This window comes from Heterocephalus glaber, unplaced genomic scaffold, assembly GCF_053883595.1.
Source record: "Heterocephalus glaber isolate CG9 unplaced genomic scaffold, H.glaber_assembly_v1.0 deba00001466, whole genome shotgun sequence".
NCBI classification, from domain to species: domain Eukaryota; kingdom Metazoa; phylum Chordata; class Mammalia; order Rodentia; family Bathyergidae; genus Heterocephalus; species Heterocephalus glaber.
In genome coordinates this window covers 746,494-755,327 of record NW_028258313.1, presented here as the reverse complement: position 1 = coordinate 755,327, position 8,834 = coordinate 746,494, and the positions used below count along the sequence as shown (strand labels likewise).

At 38.3% G+C, this 8,834-nt stretch overlaps 1 long non-coding RNA gene across 1 annotated transcript; it reads left to right on the top strand.

Moving 5' to 3' along the window:
- Window positions 1-254: 254 nt before the first annotated feature.
- On the top strand, window positions 255-6,414 carry LOC101722029 (uncharacterized). Its single transcript, XR_205103.3, has 3 exons — window positions 255-501; window positions 655-874; window positions 2,651-6,414. It is a non-coding gene; the product is annotated as an uncharacterized LOC101722029 (long non-coding RNA).
- The last annotated feature ends 2,420 nt before the right edge of the window (window positions 6,415-8,834 follow it).

Genomic DNA, 8,834 nt, shown 5'->3' with positions numbered 1-8,834 from the left:
GATGACTAATGTGTCTCTAAGAAATTCTCTCCCCTTCTCACTAGATTATGTACTAGAAAAATCATTATACCTCAATATAGGGAGAAACTCTACATTTCTCTTACTTGAATTTCTTTTAAATTAGCCATAGGAGACACCAAGAGAGTAGATGGCAGTGGGACCTGGTCAGGAGTGACTGATTAACTGAAAGGTTAAACTGTGGGACAAAGGTGCACAGGCTCTGCAAGGAGGGAATGGTCAAATACAGGGCAAAAACACACAAATAATTAATCCAAAATAAAAGAAATTCAGGCTCTGTGAGGAGTGAATGGTTAAATTATGGGGCAAAGTCACACAAATTTAAGAATCGAATGGTTAAACAAGAAGCTTAGATCAGTAAAGCATGTTGTGTCTGGCCATGTCCTTCTTTGTTCTCCATGAAAAACTGCCCTGCCTTGAGAGAGCTCCTGGACCAAGCTGCTTTTCTCTGCTCTTCCTCTTACACTGAGATTTTAAATAAAGGTGAGTGTGTTCTTGGCTCAGTGGGTCTTTCTTTTCCCAGAGTCTCCCTGGTGACTGGGTACTATGAGTTGAGAAATAGCTCCTCTGGGCCTCTGGATTACTGAACTGAGTTTTGTGTCTGAGTAATCTTTTCATCTTCCATGCCTCCCTCAGTCGCTGACTGCAACAAGTGGTGCACGTAGTGTGAGGAAAGACTGCTGCTGCGAATCAGTGTGGAGGGCTGGCCTGTCAAGCCTGGGAAAGGAGCAAGGAGTCATCCACTCTTCATCCTGGGAAGGGAACATAGGCATCTGACAAATTGTGATGTAAGCTTAAGGGAAGCTTAAGCTTCAGGTTTATCAACCCAGAAGATTTTTAACTGTCCAGTTGCTAAGTGAGTGAGGACAGTTCGTTTGTTTCTCACTTTGCTCCTTTACTTTCATTTCTCTTGCTTTGTCTACAATATGAGTCATACTTTAAGAAGCAAAAGCAATGTAAGCAACATTTACAATGTCTCTTAAAAATGAAAACTCCTATGAATATTGTTACAAAGACTCAAAGCCATGACAAAATCATGATTGAACTCTGATTAAATCTGACTGTTTATGTGTTATGTTTGTGATCTTATTAGTCCACCTGCCTGTTAATCTGTTCTCATAACTGATAAAGTACCTGAAGCTGCTTCATTCAAAATTTTGAGTTCTCATAAATTTTAGTTTTTCCTTTATTTTTGACCTTATATACTTCTGGCTTTTAAGTGAGTGAGCCAAAATGAAACTTGTTACACAATAAAAACTAATAGACTTAAAGGGCACTTACACATAAAAGCCTTACAGTTTGAAAATATATAGGTTATATGTGATTTAGGCTAATATATATGTTTTCTGTATGTGTGTTGACTTTCAGACATATCTTATCCTCCAAGTTGATTTGTGATAGACGCTCATGATATTAGCCCAGTGCCTTTTGGTTTACATAGCCTAACAGTGGGCTAATTTAAATAAGTTGGTAAAAGTAAAGATGCCTTTAAAGTTGGTAATGTTTCCTTTCAGCCCATCAAAAGGATATCAAAATTGGTTGTATAAGTGCAATCCCTGTTGTTGGCTATATGCAGCAATTAGAAGTTTTTTCATTGGAATTCAAGGGACAAACATAAAAATGAGACTAAAAATTCTATATTGCTGGGACAGACTCTTGAGAATTAAAAATAAAAACTCATAGCTTCTCAACGTTGTTGTGCCTACCAACATCATTCTCAAATAATACAAACCAAGGATTGGTTTTGCAGCCTCTGGAATCCAATTTGGGTCTAGAAAAATAAATTTATGTTTTACAATAGGGGCTTATCTGGAAAATTCCACACTTTCCTGTAAGAGGTCCTAGGGGAAGGGGAGACATGTACCACACCAGTTTTGAGTGGCCAGCTCTGTCTAAGTAGTAGGTTCATGCAGAAGACTTAGAACACCAGAGATTGTTGTGTTAAGAACACAGAAACCAATGCAAGAAAAATTAAAACAGACATGATGAATAAATAACCACATACATGAGCAAAAACAAAAAATAATAGTCTATAGATACTGCCTCTTGATGATGAAGTCATCCTTCAACTAGTATATAAAAGTGCCAGTGCTGATTGTGACTCCTTACAACCCTTAAAAATTATGTATTGCTAAAATGATTAAGGCTTAGCAAAATGTTGGAACTGAGATTTACAAGGTACAGTATTTGCTATTGCTTTAAAGCCTAAAATATATTATAATTATGGCAAAGGGAGACATTTTTAAAGGCTTGTAAAGACAATAAGCCAGATAAAGAGACAGAATCAAAGCAAAAATGCCCTAATGGTAAAAAAGGTCCTCACTGGGGTAATCAGTGTGGCCCCAAATTTGATAATGAGGGAAACTTTATTACAAAAACCTGAAAGGCCCAACTCTCTGAGCCCCAGTAAAAGCTGAGTCAACCCTAAAATGCTCCTGCTCTGTTGTGAGAGCCAATCCAGTCAGAAAAAGAGCCTGTTTTTACAAATCTTAGCTACTTGATAAATTTGCTTATAGCTTCCAACTCAAGTTGGTATTTTGTTTAATTAACATGCTTAAAACATTTCTTGTGCTTTATAAAATCTTAAGTTACAATTATGGGGTTAACTTGTTCTTCCCTCTGCTTTCTGCAGGTGACAAGAGCACTGACTCAAGGTTATGTGAAAGTCTCCTGTCAGCCAGTCAAGTTTGAAAGTGGAACAGTCTGAGACCAAAGGAAAAACAATGACAAGACACTTTAAAATCCAAGCAACTGCAGCCAAGTTTGTTATTTTAAAAAGTTTATAGTAAGTAGGATACAGAAAAATATACAAAGGAAGTTATAAGATATCCTTTTGATATGAAAGGATTTTGTATGATAAAAGTTTTGCTTTGCTAGAAAGAGAGATACAGTTAGAACTGGAAAGCTCAAGTATGTTGATGAAAAGCTTGTGGAGGATGCAGTTTATAAAATAAATATGTGTTTGCTTGTTGGTTTGGTGGAGCTCAGACTATTTCTTCTGAAAGCTCCTTGTTTCTCAAGAAAGATGAGGGGCTCCAGCCTTAACTCTCATTGGTTGGTCCTCCTCATGTCTCAGCTCCCCTCTCTGGCTGACACAGGCTGCAACTGTCATTGTTACAATTAATAGTGAACATGAGCTTTTCTGCAAGACTAGCAGAGGCATCCAGACAGATCTATGACAAAAAACAAGGCAAAGCTGCCTCCTGGGGCAGTTTCAACCTAATTTGTGACACTCATTATTGCTAGCTTCATGATGTATTAAGTATATTAAATATTGTTTCCCAAGTGCACAGGTCTTCAAAGACACAGATAGTTTTTCAAGGCTTATCCTTAAATGATTCTTACATATATGTTAAATATTTATGCTACAATACTTTAAAAAGGCTCAAACATTATATGGTCTAACAATATCACATAAAATACATCTCTGAATAGATGCATTCTTTTTAGGTGACATTTTATTGAAAGATTACAAGTCTGGGTAAAATTTCTTCATATCATTTTATATAATAATGTCATCCTGATTGTTGTGATAATGTGTTTTGTTGTCCTTGATCTCAAGTTTTCTCTATAAACTTTATAATTGCTGCCTGTTAACAGTTTAACTACTAAGATAATCTTGATTGATTAAAAAAATACCATTTCCCTGATTCAGCCTCTCAATATTGTCACTGATTCAGCCTATGTTGTGGGGACTTTACAAGTGATTAAAGCTGCCCTTGTTCATAATACATATGATGAGATGCTCCTTCATATGTACCCTAGCCCACTAATGAAGGCAATGCCAATTTCCTTACAAACTTTCCTCCTACTCTGAAGTGTTAAATATGTCACTGATATTGGTCACAACCCTACAAGACAAGCCATTGTAAGAAAAGCCAATGAGCTCTTTAGGACCCATTTATTAAAACAAAAAGGGGGTATATGGAAGTGGAACTCCCCCACAAACAAGTATCTCTTTTCTTTAAATTTTTAAATTTGTAATTCATGAGGTTTTACAACCAGACAAAAAAAGCAATTCATCACTCAAGCTGAACACATGCTGAAAGCATAAGAATTCCCTTCACTTCTAAAAACCTGTTTCTCACAACAATCATGTAAGTCACGTACAAATCCAAAATTACACAGGTAGAAAGCCTCCTTATCTTTCTGAGTTTGCTGACATATACACCTCAACTAAGTGACATGGTTTATGGGACACATGTTCTTACCTCACCTGTCTTAGATATAGTCCCATGGAAAAATCCCAAAACACCTCTTTCCTCTAATGACACCTCTCAAACAGACAAAATTTAACTCCACCTCCTGGTGCTGTAAGGACTATGGGAGGGTCTACACCCACTCTGACTATTCCAGTGGTTGACACTTGTAATTACACAAATAGCACTTTCTGATGAAAAGAGAATCAGGCTCAAGAAGCATCAAGAAGCACTTTAGACACACAGTGAACTTAGTTGTGATGACATTTATCATTTTATATGCATTGCATCTCTTGCATTTAGCCATTTAGATTCCTAAGAGGAAGTCCCACACCTTCTCATTGTTTCCTTTCACACTAATCTGGATGGAGATATTACTAATCTCCAGGGCTGACCACAGGCCCAACTTCATAAATCACAGCGGAAGCTGGCAATTTCATCTTAAGTTACCTTAATGATATCACCTGCTGGATCAACTCAAAAATTTGGCTTTCTGGCATCAACCTTCACATTGGATTCTTATTACTGTTTGAATTATCTTTTTTGGTGTTTTTTCTTATAATCCTCAAGGCCCTTTGTATGGTATTCCAGCAGATGCTATGTGCTGAGCCCATGATGACTTTCCTGCACGAGGCCCAGTACCCATGACACTATTTTTCTCTTCCTCCTCATGCCTCATTTTACAAAACAAAAAGGGGGAAATGTGGGGGATCTGGCCAGGAGTGAATTATTAAACTGAATGGTGAAAATGTGGGGCAAAAGCACAGGCTTTATGAGGAGGGAATTTTTAAAATATGGGGCAAAAGCACACAAATAATTACACCATGAGGCAAAAGCACACAGGCTGTGTGAGATTCAAATGGTTAAACAACAAGAAGTTTAGGTTAGTAAAGCATGCTGTGTCTGGCCATGTCCTTCCCCTTCCCCATAGGAAACTGCCCAGCCTTGAGACAGCTCCTGGCCCAAACTACTTTTCTTCTGCTCTTTCTCTTACACTAAGATTCCTAATAAAAACCACAGGGTTCTTGGGGTGCTCTTCCTTCTCCCAGAGTCACCCTGATGACTGGGCACTCTCTCTGTGAAGAAACAGCCCCTCTGGGCTGTCTGGTGACTGAACCAAGTCTCATCTCCAAATAATCTTCTCATCCTTCATGCCACCCATGGACAATCACTATGACAGATGGCCTCATGTGGCAGAGGACCCAGGAACTCTGTAACTCAAATGCATTACTCATTCTATGTAATATTTTCCTTTTCCAATTTCTGTTCATGAAAAAAGTTATTGTTCCACAGTCCCAACAAAATCACACCATTGAGTTTCTGATGTTTTATATCATTCCATTGATGATGCTTATTGTAGGTTATGGGAAATTTTATTTAAACACACACTTTAGCACTTTCAGAGATTTGTACCAGAGACATTCTCATACCTCTTCCTTTCTAAAATTTTTCATCCTCCCAACTGAAATTCTACATCTGGGAAACACTAACTTCACATTCCCCTCCCTCCTAATACAGAGAAGATTATTCATTCCTAGTTTACTTATATGCAACATTTTTGAATACACAGTTCTGGCAGTTTGTATAAATAAGAATATAGTTTAACAGCATTTATCTGACTTGTGCACTGCAGGGCAATAAGGAGATCTACCAGAGTAAATATCAGGACATGGTTTAATGGACAAATAAGGAATTCAGTGAAACACATGCAATGATTTCTGAAATGCTGAAGTCAATATGATTTAGCTGAATTTAGGAAAACATTAGTATGTCACTATTGCTTCTTATGTAATAAAAGTTATGCTTATTCATCTCAGGATTGACATTTCAAATATATTACTAATTTTTATAGTCTTCCAGTTTTGTAAATTTGAGTTCTGGAAGGTCTAGGAAGCCCCTAATCCTGGTCCCTATAACCTAAGTTGGTCAGCTTTCTCATCTGTGCCAGCAAATATCTCCCCACAACTTAAAAGAGCAGAGGTTTAATTTTGCTCTTGGATTCAAAGAATTCAGTCCTTGGTCACCTGGCTGTAAGACAGGGAGATCATAGCAAAAAGGCATGGGAAAAAAAAACAGGAAACATCAAGAAAACAGCATGAGAAGAAGGGGTCACAGACTCAATATAGACCTTCAGGTCATATCTTCATGACCCTGAAACACCCAGAAATGTACTTTACTAACCCTCTAGGTGGCTCCTGACACAGTATAACATATCAAAAACTGGCAGAATCCTTGAGCATGGATGCCACTATTTGATACCATGATAATTTATGTATTTGTTCCAAGAATGGAAGTTACAATTGATAACATCCAGTTAGTTGGGTGATTCTTTACATTCTTATTTTGCTCACTATTCTAACCTTGGTGAGAAAATCTGACATATGCCAGATATATGAGCATGCAACACCTAGAGAAACAGAGCACAACAGGAGACAATTGGAACTTCTGAGGGGAGGTAATAACTATGTGACTGAGCATACTCAGCAAGAGCATTCATGAATCCATGAAGCAAATGGAAATATACCCTAAATGAGCCATAAGGGCTTGCATTGTTGACATAAGTATCTGGGGTTTTGGGTTCTTCCGGCAGAGATTCTACCACACCAGATGCACTTATCCAGCTACGGCAGGAGGTGTTGGCTGCCACCTCATTCTACCCTGTTCACTAATGGAATTGTACAAAAAAGTCACATTAACTAAATCAAATTTAGCAAGAGAATTGGAGTTTTCTGGGCAACTGTGGTCTTTGCAATAGATTTAGTGATAGTATCCAATGTTTGAGATAGATATCTTATTGTAATTTTATTTACATTTACTCAAAACCAGTGCAGGAATATTTTCAAAAACGATGCCCACTTATATGGGCTAAATTATTCTTCATGGTTATTAAGAGTTATAGAAAAATAATCAATTTCAATTAGCCATGGAGTGAAAATGGTACTAATTAAGTCTCTTTCCAGTCATTGCCCCACTTGCCCACATGAACAGTGGGTAGTCACATCCCTCACAGAAAAAATGCATCCTGGGGAAGCACAGAAGGGAGGTCCCTGTTGGATGCCTTGGGCCTTCATTTCCACCTTTAGGGAAGCACTAGTAATGTGCATTTCTGAGGCTCCATTATCAGATTCTAAGATACACTTGAATGCTACTGAAGATTAAGAGGTAAGTGATGTGAATCTTTCTCTAAACTACTGCATTATCATTCATTTGGTTTTCTTATTCAATTTCTGGTGTAATTTAATCATAAAGCCATCAGTGTAGTATCTGCTTGGTGCTGAACTAAAGTTAACAATCTGAGTGTGTGAACATAAAACCCTAACACTAAAGTATAAAACATTGCATTTTCTACATCAATGAAACTCATTAGAAGTAAACCAGAGAAACTTTAAAATCAGGAAAATGCTTCTGTCTAACCTGATCCTGGGGATTGTATGCAGTCTGTGTTCCAAAATTTGTATGCCTGCTCCCCAGTGTAAGGGTAACAGGAGATTACAAAACCTATGGATGTGGGCCCTAGTGACAGTTAAATAATTTATTGGTAAAATCCTCAGAAAAGAGTAACAAAGTATCAATTGTTTATCAAAATAATAGGTTGTTTAAATAGACCAAGCTGAGGTCTTTTCCAGTCCTCTTCTCTTTTCTCCTTTCCTTTTCACTCCCCTTCCCTCACCTTCCCTCCTCTCCTCTCCTCTCTTCTACTCTCCTCTTCCCCTTGGTCTCTCTCCCATCAGCCACTCACCAGCACCAATGCCCCTGCCATGCTCTCTGACCTCCAGAACTGTTTGCTAAAGTGCATTTGAAAAATGAAGTACTCCCCACAGGTACTGTGCTGTGCTGAGCACAAAGGGACCAAGACACAGGAGAGCTAAGCTTCCTCAAGAATCTATGGATTAAAAATTCCTACTGAACCTTATCTTTCCCTGTATAAAGAAAGGACAAGGTGACTTTCATGGTTCCAGAATACATGATTCTACATCTCTGAGCTTTGGAAAGCTGTTCTTAGTGATTTGTTTGGGAGCACTAACAGGGAATCTTATAACTGTCACTGTCATCATGACAGACACACGTCTGCACTCTCTATGTACTATTTTATAAGAAATGTGGCCATCCCAGACATTGGCAGCATCTCAGTTCTTGTTCCCAAAGCTGTAAGGAATTCTACGATTGGCAGTAAGATGATCTCCCTGACAGAGTGTACTGCACAGATTTTCCTCTTCACACTGTGTGTGGCAGTGGAATTTGCCTTCCTGGTGGTCATGTCCTATGACTGCTACATGGCCATTTCCCACCCTCTGCACTATGGGCTCATCATCAGACTGAGTCTGTGGTCCCAGGCTGCAGCTGACTCCTGGTGCTCTGGTCTGGTCCATTCTGCTATCCACATGGGCTCTCTCTTCAGGTTTCCCTTCAGGAAGACCAATGTGATCCCTCAATATTTCTGTGATGTTCCTCAAATTCTGAGGATATCATCACCAGATGTCCAGTATTCTGCATTTGTAATTATTGCAGTGTTTGCTTTGTCTTAGTGTGTTTTGCATTTATTTTTATGTCATATGTTAATATATTTTCAACAGTTTTTAAGACCCATTCAGTGAAATCCCCTAACAAATCCAAGTC